At 36.3% G+C, this 12,841-nt stretch overlaps 1 pseudogene; it reads right to left on the bottom strand.

Moving 5' to 3' along the window:
- Positions 1–1,476: 1,476 nt before the first annotated feature.
- Positions 1,477–12,449, bottom strand: LOC107759619 (pleiotropic drug resistance protein 1-like; annotated as a pseudogene).
- Between the last annotated feature and the right edge of the window lie 392 nt (positions 12,450–12,841).

The following is a 12,841-nucleotide window of genomic DNA, read 5'->3' as shown; positions in this document are numbered from 1 at the left end:
CTTTATCCGGATTTCTGGTGCGCAGACTGTTAAATAGACAGAGTCATATTCTCCTCGATTCAGGGATTAAAACCGGTGACTTGGGACGCCTTAAAATTCCCAGGTGGCGACTCTGAAACAAACAAACAAATCCCGTTTCGACTGTCCTTTAATTGGAGAAAACTCCCTACGCACCCTCACGGGCGCGGAAAAAGGAGGTGTGACAGTAATGAGTACAGTGCAAGTTTGAACCCATTAAATATAACTTCGGGATCCACCTCTGCACATGGGGCACTTATCAAACTAAATTCGCCAAAAGAAACATAGTCACCAAAATAAGAAGCAGGCGCACCAGCTAGAAGTACTCGCTTTACGCAATTGAATTGCTTTCAAGATTGAATTGGAAAAGCCAACAAAAATAAAGATTCAATTCTGACTTCGTAGAGTCGGTGTTGTTGCCTGCGCATAGGGCTGTTCCCATTCCCGTCACGGGGTGCTACAGGGCTTCTGTTTTTGAAAAAAACAGCAGTGTTTTGCCGACGCCTAGAATATTTTGGATAAGAACAAGTTAAGGTGAACAGATCAAGTATAGCTAGACTATCTACTCAAGCAATGCATGTTATAGTTTCTGATACGCCTTAATGAATCTTATTATTTGCAGGCAAGAAAATCAAATCTCAGGGCTTTACTTCTTTTTAGAGTTAATCATGCATATGCCTTTGTAATAAAAGAGGGAATTATTAAGAGATCATTTTTTTTCAATGTGAATTCAACTATGAATCTTGAATCAACTACTCTCCTATCTGACACAGAACTATGAGCTCAATTGCCACCTAAAGGCAGTAGCAGAGAGCCAGGATTTTCGCTAAGGAGATTCAAAATATAAAAAAGTAAACACACAAATAGCTCTTAGGTTGTGTCAAAGGGATTCAAGATCTACTGTATATACATAGTAACTTTTCGGCAGAGAGGATTCATATGAAACCCGCGCCCCTCAGCTCTGCCACTGCCTAAAGGGGCAAACCAAGGATTCATGTGGACCATTCTGCATTGTACAAACTAGTAGTAGTAGTTTTCGACTATTTTACATAACTTTTTGTTGGATATTAACATTGGAGTTTTCCACTTTAGCAAAGGTTCCATTGGCTCTTTTCTTTTATTTTTCGATCTCCTTAATCTTTCCAATGGTTCTTGATTTTTTATTTTGAGAAGGAAAAAGAAGGAACGGGAGCCTTGACGTAAGTGGTAAAGTTGTTGTCATGTGACTAAGAGGTCACGGGTTCGAGCCGTGGAAACACCCCACTTGCAGAAATGTAGTATAAGATTGCGTACAATAGACCCTTGTGGTCCGACCCTTCTCGGATCCCGCGCATAGTGCAAGCTTAGTGCAACGGGCTGCCCTTTTTAAGAATGAAAAAGAAAAAAAAAAAGAAGAGAACTAGCATATAGTTAAAGGGGAGGATAAAAAAGAAGCCAACAACGGAGTAAATTGTGCATATATTTTCATTTATCATTGAAAAATTATTTGTTTGTACAAACAAAACTTGGGATTAAGGAAAAACAAAAGTACATACACAGAAATACAAAATGTTACAAGAAACAATTTTCAAGTAGTGATATATATATATATATATAGTAGTTTTGACTTTTGCATTTTCTTTTTTCTCATAAGTTGTAGTAGGTGAACTCTCTTATCTTCTCTGGAAGTTGAGTGCCTTAATGGCCAATGCAAATATGACGGCGAACATAACGGGCAATGCAACGATCACAGCTGCGACTACTCCAAGAAAATCATGCTCAAATCCAAAGTAACGACTCAAGAATTGTTCCACATTTTCATTATTGCCAAGATCGTTTTGTAGGTCACCGAATTGTGATGCAACGAGACCATATAAGGTCCATGCAACAGGGCATGCCCAGTAGTACCATCTCCACCATATTGGAATACGCTGTTTTAACAAAAAAGGGAACATTAACTTGTCATTTTTCGAGATTGAGGTTAATTTACAAGGACAAAAATCGATGGAATTGAGGATTTTCGTGAACTTACAGGTCGTGGAACGATGAATCCTGAGAAGAGATTCCATACTGCATAGAAGAAGGCCGCGACAATGGAAGCAACGTTTTGATTCGGGGTAATGGCTACGGTCATCATACCATAGAAGGTGAAGTACAAGAGCGTGAAGTACATGAAGAAGAAGTACCAAAAGAACTTGGCAGCAGTCCATTCAAATCCGATCATCGCATACACAATGATACCATAGAAAGCAGCTTGTACAAATACATAAGGTAATTCAACAATAACCTGCAAGATAAATAAAGTTTTCATGGATTAATATGATGTCTTTTTAAGGCTGAAATGTCTACAAAATGTGACAAAATTGAACTATCTGTTCACCTGTCCAATGGCATAAGGTATGGCTGAATACATTCCAGCAGCTCTTTCTCTATAAAATACAGTTCGCTCAACGGCTACAACAGGCTGGACTGACGATGAATTTTGTACACCGAGGAAAAGACATGCAGCATACATGGATCCCATGGCGTTGAAAAGATCCTGGCTCCGACTCCTGTGATCAATAAAGCTCGAATAGTTTAGCTTAAGTACTATACAAAGTTCTATTTACTTCAAATTATGACTTGTACTTACACTTTGGTGCCAAGATCCCAGAACATTGTGCCAAAGACAAGCGCTATGAATAATGTGAAAATGAATCTAACTGCAGTATAGGATGGATTACGCCAGTACGACCAATATTGCTTCCAGAGACAAGCCATACATTGGGTCCAGAAAGGCTGTGAAAATTGAGTTTCAAAATGCAGATCCTTTGTACCAGGACGAGGCGTACTTAGTTCAGCAATCAAGGCTTTGTTCCTCTTGTAGAGGTCTGATTTCTTGTACAGATCAGCAAAGTCGACACCTAACATCATTTCTTGAGACGAGGCTGTAACTTCTAACATCCAAGTTGCTGGATTGTAAGCCTCCTTTATCTTACTAACTCCAGGCATTGACTGAATTCAAGACGAAACTAAGATTAGTTTTTGATTATATATATAAAAAAAGGTCAGCCCGGTGCACTACGCTCTTCTATTGTATGCAATCTTACCCTGCATTTCTGCGAGAGACTGTTTCCACAGCTCGAACCCGTGACCTCCTGGTCACATGGCAGCAACTTTACAAGTTACGCCAAGGCTCCCCTTCTGTATTTTGATTATATAAACTAGGAAAAAGAATTCATTTTCTTGCTTTGGTAACATACCTCAAAGTATTTGATCAAATGGCAAGAATGGCGACCTAGAGGACCAACATATATCTCTTGTCCCCCACGTTTCATTAGAAATAGCTGCAAAGTCGTGTTTCTTTTTAGTATTCAATGGCAAAAGAAAGGGGAAACAAATATTAGCTTTATTGTCCTGGAAGGTTAAAAAACCTCACCTCATCAAAGGCTTCGAAAATGTCGATACTAGGCTGATGAATGGTACAGACAACGGTTCTTCCTGTATCGACGGTGTTCCTAACAGCTCTCATGACAATGGCTGCAGCTCTTGCATCCAGCCCTGAAGTTGGTTCGTCCATGAAAATGATAGAGGGGTTTGATACTAGTTCAACTGCAATGGTCAACCTTTTCCGTTGCTCGGTTGATAGACCATTTACTCCTGGCAATCCAACTAAAGCTGATCTTAATGGTGTTAGCTCCACAAGTTCCATAACTTCCTCAACAAACATCTGTAGAAAGGCGATCAATCGATAGTGTTATTGTCTGCTTCGTTGTATAATAGGTTCGACCAATATGCAGGATAGACTAGAGATAGAATTTATAGGAACCAACCTTTCTCTTGTTTTCATCGACATCTTGTGGTAAACGCAGCCAAGCTGAGTAAACCAAGGACTCGTAAACTGTAACATAAGGTGAATGGATATCATTCTGCTCACAGTAACCGGAAACACGTGCAAAGGTTTCTTGTTTCTTTGGATATCCAGAAATCTTGATGCTTCCATCAATATATCCTCCTGTTTTTCTTCCAGCCAAGACGTCCATCAATGTCGTTTTACCAGCACCGCTAACGCCCATTAAAGCCGTGAGAACACCTGGCCTGAAAGATCCACTTACACCCTTTAGAAGTACCAATCTATCTTCTGTTGAACCTTGTCCTTTCATTTCCTGCAAGTCAATAGAATATTCAAGTTTTTTGTTCACAGAAAAGAGCCAAAAACCACATGAATAATATTATCGACAGCTTTCTGGGAAGGCACCTGAGGCATGTCAACAGAGTATACGACGTCATCAAAAGTGATGGAATGGGGCTCAAATGGAAGAACCATACCCCTCTTTTTGTTCTGACCCTCACTAACAGAATCACCTCAATGCTGCAGATATATAAGAAATAAGGTATTAACCACCTTTGTAGGAGTCCAGAGGTAAATTCTTTTTCCTGGTCATAGTACACGACATCATTAATTTTTATGTTAGTACATGGCATTTTTCTTTTTCAAGGGGAAAGTAGAGACATCAGAGATACTCACGGTTTAGGTAAGCAAGTCCTAAACTGTAGAAGACGTTGAGGATCATTACGAATCCAATAAGTGCCCCAATACCTATCCAGTACCAGTATGCATCCGGAAAGAATCCTCGAGCTCTTACTACTGCATCACCAAGTGGCTCATTTCCATTTGGCGCGATCTATATTAATTAAGAGTGGAAATGAGCATCCATATACGAGAAACTTAATTATTTGCGTGCTGCGTTAGGAATAAGACACTTACATGTTTCCAGTTCTTCCCATCAAATTCATTCACAAGAATTGAATTCATGGAATACATCAATGGTGAGATCCAGTAACCCCAGATCCACCATTTCTTCACATCATCTGCAGCATCAAGAAAAATATAAAATAAATATGGTGTCTGATTGATCAAGGGCAGCCCGGTGCACAAAACATCCGGTTCACGCAGGGTATGGGGAAGGGCCCCATCCCAAGGTATGTAATGTAGGCACCCTACCCTGATGCAAGCATCAGTGGCTGATTCCAGGGCACCCTACCCTGATGCAAGCATCATACGGAGACAACTTGACCATTGCTCCACGGCTCCCCCTCGGTGTCTGATTGAACAAGAAAAAGAATTTATGCAAACAACATAAAGTATACCTCTTGAGAGGATGAATCCACTCAATGCAAACTGTAAGATCAGAGCAAATGCTCCAAATGTACTAGCGACTCCCATTGTTCTCCCTGCTGCTCCAATGAATCGATACAATGCTGATGCCATCTGGTGTACTAGTACGAGAAGAAAGAATTGTTTGAACAATCTGCAAAGCAATAGTCGATTCAATTAATAATCATGGGATGAAAGAAATTACAAAGGCCACCTAATTATTATTAGTAGGCACTGTCTTTTTTCTTCCCTTACCTTGAAACATTCGGATCAAATCCCATGACATAATATGTAAGGAACGTCCAAATTGCAACTTCAACAATTGTTATAGGGATTTTGAGGATCCACGTGGGAAGGGCGTAAGCCCATGAAGGGAAAAAGAGAAGGTCCCTTTGCTTGAAGTAAACTGGAAGCTTGAGAATTGTTAGGTTGATCTCAGCCATTCCATTAAACATAATCTGAACGACCACGAAAAAGAGAGCACCAGCATATATCCCTCCATCATCCATATCATCTCGGGGCATCTTAGTTCGGAAAAAGACAGTCATCGTTATAAGTGCCATTACCACGAGCTGATAAGAAAAAGAACAGAAACAAAGAGATCATTACAACTGAAAAACATGGTTATGAAACGGCAAACACCTTTACATCTCTAATAGACCAAGTAGTCAGTACCTGAAAGAGCTTGAAGATGTAAACAAATGAGTTCCTCTTCATTAGCAGGAATTCTCGTTCAGCGCAGACTTTCAACAGTTGTTTTGTCCCTATACCATACTTCTGAGTAGACAAAGCAGCAGGGTGGCTTTTGCTCTTGTCATATGGAGTTGCAAGCTCATAGCTAAGTTTCTTTCCGACATGGAAAGACTGATATGCCTCGGCAAATTCTTTTGATGTGATAAACCTATAAGGCTCATCCTTCTTAACCCAATATTGCTGTTGATCCTTCTTTGATGTTACCTGCAAGAAGTAATTTAAAAACTTCCACCTTTTAGAACCTAAACTTAATTCTTATATGTCTAAGACATAGTTAACATATTAAACTTTTAAGGTCACACACATATGTTAAGTATTATCGCCACCCATGAAAAAGAATCAGTCTGGCACGTGAGGGGACACGTTGAAGACATAATTAACTATATAAAAGTGTGCTCTTTCTAACAGTTTAAACTTATACATGAGATGGTAGCACACTTCAAAATTATAAAAATTTCTTGGTTATACTTTATTGTACGACATACCTCTTGCAAGAAATCCGCCACGCCTTTTCTTTCAGGGCATTTGAATCCCATGGATTCAAAGAAGTCAAGAACGGACTCTCGAGGGCCCTGATACACAATGTAGCCATCTGATAACAGGATAATGTCATCAAACAGGTTGTAAGTTTCGGGAGCTGGCTGCAACAGAGATATCACAGTAGTTCCTTTCATTAGCTGCACGGATTGTCTTAGAGAATTGACAATGGAGAAAGTCGTTGAACTGTCTAATCCAGTTGAGATTTCATCCATGAAAAGTGCCTTTGCCGGTCCAACTAGCATTTCACCTGTTGTTACACGTTTCTTTTGTCCGCCTGAGATACCCCTTAGCATTTCATCTCCCACCATAGTATCAGCACAAACATCCAGTCCCAAAATCTGCAAATGCAAGTAGAAAGCAAGTTACTATTATTAATTGAGTTTAGCTTTTCGCTATCAGGACACTTAAAAGATAAAACGTTCATAAAAGTTGAGATTAGTAACGTGGAAAGTAAGGCAAATTACATGTTACAACAGGTTAAGATACACTACTAGTGTAAAGATTCTTTACAATATCAGTGTAGGACAGCCCGGTGCATTAAGATCTCGCTATGCGCGAGGTGCAGGGAAGAGCCGGACCACAAAGGTCTATTGTACGCAACCTTACTCTGCATTCCTGCAAGAGGCTGTTTCCACGGCTCGAACCCGTGACCTCCTGGTCACATGGTAGCAACTTTATCAGTTACATCAAGGCTCTCCTTCAATATCAATATCAGTGTATATAAGTAAAATCCTTATTGAACTCTTTTCAACCCTTTTGCCAAAATATATGATTGAATACTTGATGTTACCTTAAGAACATAATCTGTGTAAACATTTGCTTCCTGTCCTTCTGTTGCTGCAGCCTATATTTCCCAAAAACAACAAATAAAAAGTATAAATGTAGATATACTAAAAAATTTAGTACTCCCTTTCATTATTAGTATAGTTTGTTTGTATTCTTACCTTCATGTAGATATCAAGATCAGGATCTGGCTTGATATTAGCTTCTTTCTCTCTTCTTGATAATTCAGCCAACATCTCTACACAAATTTTCAAGAAAATAATTAATAAATGAATATCTATATGTTTTTGCTGCAAAAAAAAAAAATTATAAATAAAACTCACTTACAAAAATTGAATTTAATTATTAAAAAAAAATCAATAAGAAAATACTAACGATATCTAGAGCCAACTCCTTGACATCTTGCAGAAAATTCCAAAGTTTCTCTTACAGTCATTTCTCCAATATGTAAATCATTTTGGCTAATATAAACAGCTGTTCTTTGTGGCACAAACTCATGTAATTCATGTCCATTATATGTCACCTTTCCATCAACCTGATTTCCAAAAACAATTTTAAAAAAATAGATAGATAGATAGATAGAAAATTTAGTTTTTTTTTTCTTCTTATTTATAAAAGCGTTTAACTTCTATACATTGACAATATAAAAAAAAATTATAGTATCAAGTCATAATTAGTGGAATTAGTGAACTGAAAAATAAGACAAGAAATCTTCTATAGTAGGTTAAGATATAATGATTGTGTAAAAAAAAAACAATTTTATTGTCATTGAATAAAGAATAAATCTTTTATACAATACTTTTTTGTAAACTAAGGAACCCGCAACCACTACCTTTCAGGTGCGCTCTAGGTAAACCTTGCTCCAGTGTAGTAGCTCGGAAACCACACTCGAGAGGTATACCGCACTAGACAAGCCCCGTGAAACGAGCTCGACCGAGAAAGCATGCAGGGGGTTTCGAACCTGCGACCTTCCATTTGGGAGATCTTCTGCTCAACATGACAGGGGGTTTCGAATTTGTGACCTCCCATTTGGGGGATTTCCTGCTTAACCAACTCGGCCACCCTTGCGAGTTTTATACAATATCTTTATTTTAAAAAAATTCTAAGATATTTGGAATTAAAAATCTTACCCTTAGAGTAGGATCAAGCTTTCCAGCCAAAGCTAATAAAAATGTAGTTTTTCCAGAGCTTGGAGGTCCCAAAAGCAGAGTTAATCTGCATGGCTTAATCATACCACTTACATCTTTGAGTATTGTAATTTGCCTCTTTTTACTTGGAAGAATGTGAACAGAATTCAACATTGTCTTTGGAGCAAAAAAATTGGAAAACAAAATACACAAAAGTTAGTTTGAAAAAAAAAACACAAAAGTTAGTATGATAAAATAACAACTCCTTTGCAAATTAAAAAAAATAGATATATAAAAAAAATATTTTGTTTTTTGTTTTTTTTGGTTTAGATTTTTACCTCAAAGAAGTTGGTAATGAAGTTGATAAAAGTAGGCAAAGCTCTGCTTCCTACATATGCATCTGCCTCAATAGTTAGATTCTCATATCTTACTTCTATTGATGGCATATCAATCCCAACTCTGTAAATTTTTCATTTTTTCAACAAAAAGGAACAAAAAATTAAATATCAACTAATAAAAATAAAAAAGGTAAACTCAAGTCATAGTTAGGAAAAGCAAAAAGGCAAAACTTCGACACACTAAGTTCCCGCTATGCCTAGGTCCGAAGAAAGGTATCGCCTCAAGTTCATTATACATACTCATATGTAGAGGCGGAGCCAAGATTTGAAGGTTATGGGTTCTGATCTTATCACTGAACCCTAGTTCATTGTAGTTACTGGGTTCGCAATTAAATATTTTTACATATTTAATGAATTTTCTAATACAGATACAAGGTTTAAGCAAAAGCTACTGGGTTTGTCCGAACACGTAACTACTACACAACCTCTGCCCCTGCTCATATGTTGCATTTCTTTAAGAGATTGTTTTCACAGCTTAAAACTCGTGACCCCTGGGCACACAATCTTACTTTCCATTTTTACAAGTGGTTGTTTTCACGTCTTAAACCCCATGAACTTTTTGTCATTATGACGACAACTCTTACCATTGCATCGAGATTTCCCGAAAATTGTAAACAAACAAGTATAAGAGCAGCCTGATGCACTAAGCTTTGGGGCTGCTTAGCCCGGGAACCGAACAGGATGGACCACAAGGATCTATTATATTGTACGCAATATTACCCTGCATTTCTACAAGATGTTGTTTTTACGGCTCGAACCCGTAATCTCTTGGTCACATGGCATCACATGGCCACAGCTTTACCGGTTACACCAAGACTCCCCTTTCGTAAACGAACTATAGTATATATCATTATCATTATACGATATTATGAGTGTGAAGACTTTTAGTGGAAGTTCTTTACTAAAATTTCCTTCAAACATTGATCGACCATTTTACCCTTGCATCATTATCATCATACTATACTAAAAGTGGCAAGACCCTAAGTTGTAAAGTTGATTTACCAAAATATTCATAAAAATTAAAAGACATTTTTATCCCTCGTAGAAACACTATTCCTTTAATATTGTTGTACCAAATAGTAAATTTTCCTTCTAATAAATGATAATGAATCAATTAAATGGGAAGTCATTGACATTAAGCTCCCTCTAACTGCCAAGCAATTAGTGTAGTCAATTTACTTTCTTGGAATTAGTCTACCACTTTTTTTTTATACTCCTTCGTCTCATATAAGGTGTAGTGTTTCTCTTTTACGCGTCCCTTAAGAAATATTAATTAGAAAAGGGATTGGACTATTCTACTTTTATTTATGTCTTAAGATATAATCTCTCTTCATTGAATATTTATTCTATTTATGCGTTATCTCCATATGCAAGAACAATTGTTACTAAGAATAAAAAAGGAAAAAATAATCAGTTTTGTCTTGAACTTCTAAATGACAAATAATTTAAGACAACTATTTTTAGTAATCACGACTATTAATATGAGACAAAGGGAGTATAGTTTTATTAGTACTCCCTCCATCTCATATTATCTGTCATTATTATCCTGTATACGCCCCTTAAGAAAAACTAATTAGGATGAAATTTTGACTACTTTACCCTTATTCATATTTTAAATATTTTAATATTTAATCTTTTTTCATCTGTATATGAACAAAGTTAGGTGTTTGTAGTTTTCAAAGATAATTATTACAAAGGGTAAAAAAGGAAAAAGATAATTAATTTTGTATTGAACTTCTAAAGTGACAAATAATTTAAGATGATTATTTTTAGTAACCACGACTGTTAATATGAGACAGAGGAAGTATATATTTATGAGCTCAAATGTTTCGGTTTAGATTAATTAAGGAAACACGTCTGCTTTTTTTAAATGAGGAAGTTTAAAAGACTTATGCTAGGGGTTAAATCACAAAATAACATATGTGATATTTCACCTAATTTTATTGTTAAGTATTGTTCATTGACAATTGTATTAATTGCTACCTACTATCATAATTATATACTCCCTCCGGTTCACAATAAGTGGTCAATTTGCTTTTAGCACGCCCATTAAGAAAATACTAAATTCTATACAAAAATACCTACTATGACTAAACTACCCTTAACTAAACATTTAATGTGAGGAGTAAGAAAACTTTTTAGGGATATGTACATAGGAGTTATTTTGTAAAAACAAATTGAATTCTTTCTTAATTACATAACTGGACACTTATTTTGAACCAAAATAAAAAAGCAAATTGATCACTTGCTGTGAGCAGGAGGGAGTACGTCAGGTTCAAATATCTTAACAATTGCACATCAAAGTGATCACGCAATCTAATTTTAAAAGAGATTAATAAATGGACTATTATTTCAACCTTATCATTTAAGAAAGAAAACAATCTAATAAGCTTGGTAATTGAAGGCAAATTTCAAAAATCACAATAGGACACTCTCCTTTAAATTTTATTTTATAACTCAACATATTATTTTAATAACAAACATATATAGTTTCTTATAATTATATATATACTCATACATATAATAACATAAGGTACACGCGTTCCCTATATATATTGACACTTTCCCTTACGTGTCAACTCTATATGAGTTTCAACAACTTCTCATCTACAACTTTGACCAGCATCTCAAGCAAACTCTTTCTTTCTTGATGTCCCATGCTCCCTCCGTTCTGGTTTTTGTGTGAACATATTTTTTTTTTGTCTGTTTCAAAAAAATGATTCTTTTTTTAAATTTGAAAATAATTTAGTTTAAACTTTCAATTTTACCCTTAATAAGAAGTTTTTATAATCACACAAATACTCTAGACCCCTTTTTAACTTATTTAGAACTACAAATTTCAAAAGTCTACATTTTTTCTTAAATTCTGTGTCTAGTCAAATAGGTTCACATAAATTAGAACAGAGGGAGTATCATTTATGTAAACAAACTAGTATAAGAGTAGTCTGGTGCACTAAGCTCCCGCTATGCGCGGGGTTCGAGGAAGGGCTAGACTCACGTTATACGCGGGGTCCGAAGAAGGGCCAGACCATAAGGATCTATTGTACACAGTCTTACCCTACATTTCTTCAAGAGCCTACTTTCACAGTTCAAACACGTGACCTCTTGATCACATGACAGCAACTTTACCAGTTACGCCAAGGTTCTCGTATACATATATGGGTAAAAAAATTCTTTCACTTACGTGTCAATTCTATTCTTGAGTTTCAACAACAACTTCTCATTATCTTCATCTGCAACTTTAACAAGCCTTTCAAGTAAAGATTTCCTTTCTTGATGTCCAATATCATTTATATCAACTTCAGCAGCAGAATCACCTTCTGATCCAAACAATAAACCTTTTCTCAGACGATCAAAAGTTGGCAATTTTTCTAAAGCAGCCCATTTAAGAGCTTCTTCATCATCTTCATCTCGAGCTGAACGTGAAAATATTGAACTACTATTTGCCCTAAAACTTCCCCTTAAACTATTACTCCCTCTTAAAATATTAAGATTTGCTGGCTCCATCTTCAACCAATCGTAACGTTAACGTTGACTCTGATCGATCAAAAGACTAATCTCTTAAACCATGCAAAACCATGCAATAATATTTAACGCCCTGAGGCGGACGATTGTACCCTAAAATGAAAAATCTATCTCCAATACTTCAAACGTGTTCGAAGCAAAATTATTTTCTTGAATTTGTTTTAGTTGTATGATATTGGTTATATAGAAGAAAAGAATGAGAGGGAAAGTGAGAGTTGATGCCAAAGATAAAGGCAGAGCGGTTATATAGCAGCAAGTTTAGGATAGACTGACTATTGGATACATTATTTAAAATATTAACGCAAATGTAGTCTTTTTTTCCCACTATTTTGTTGTTGAATATTTTGACTTGACTAGATTTTGACTGATTATTGATTTTTCCAAGACAGGTGGAGAATTATGAGGAAAATCTAGAAGCTGATTCTTGATTAGAATTTGGAACCTTAGAATATTTGCAAACCTCAGTTTCTCAGCAATAAAATATGAAGAATTTTTAAAAAAATTCCAAAATAATTCCTTTGATAACCTTCTAAATAATTATACTATGAAATACTACGGTCCTATATACATACACTCCATAT

This window comes from Nicotiana tabacum, chromosome 11 (assembly GCF_000715075.1).
Source record: "Nicotiana tabacum cultivar K326 chromosome 11, ASM71507v2, whole genome shotgun sequence".
In the NCBI taxonomy this organism is placed as follows: Eukaryota; Viridiplantae; Streptophyta; class Magnoliopsida; order Solanales; family Solanaceae; genus Nicotiana; species Nicotiana tabacum.
This window is presented reverse-complemented; position numbering and strand designations above follow the sequence as displayed.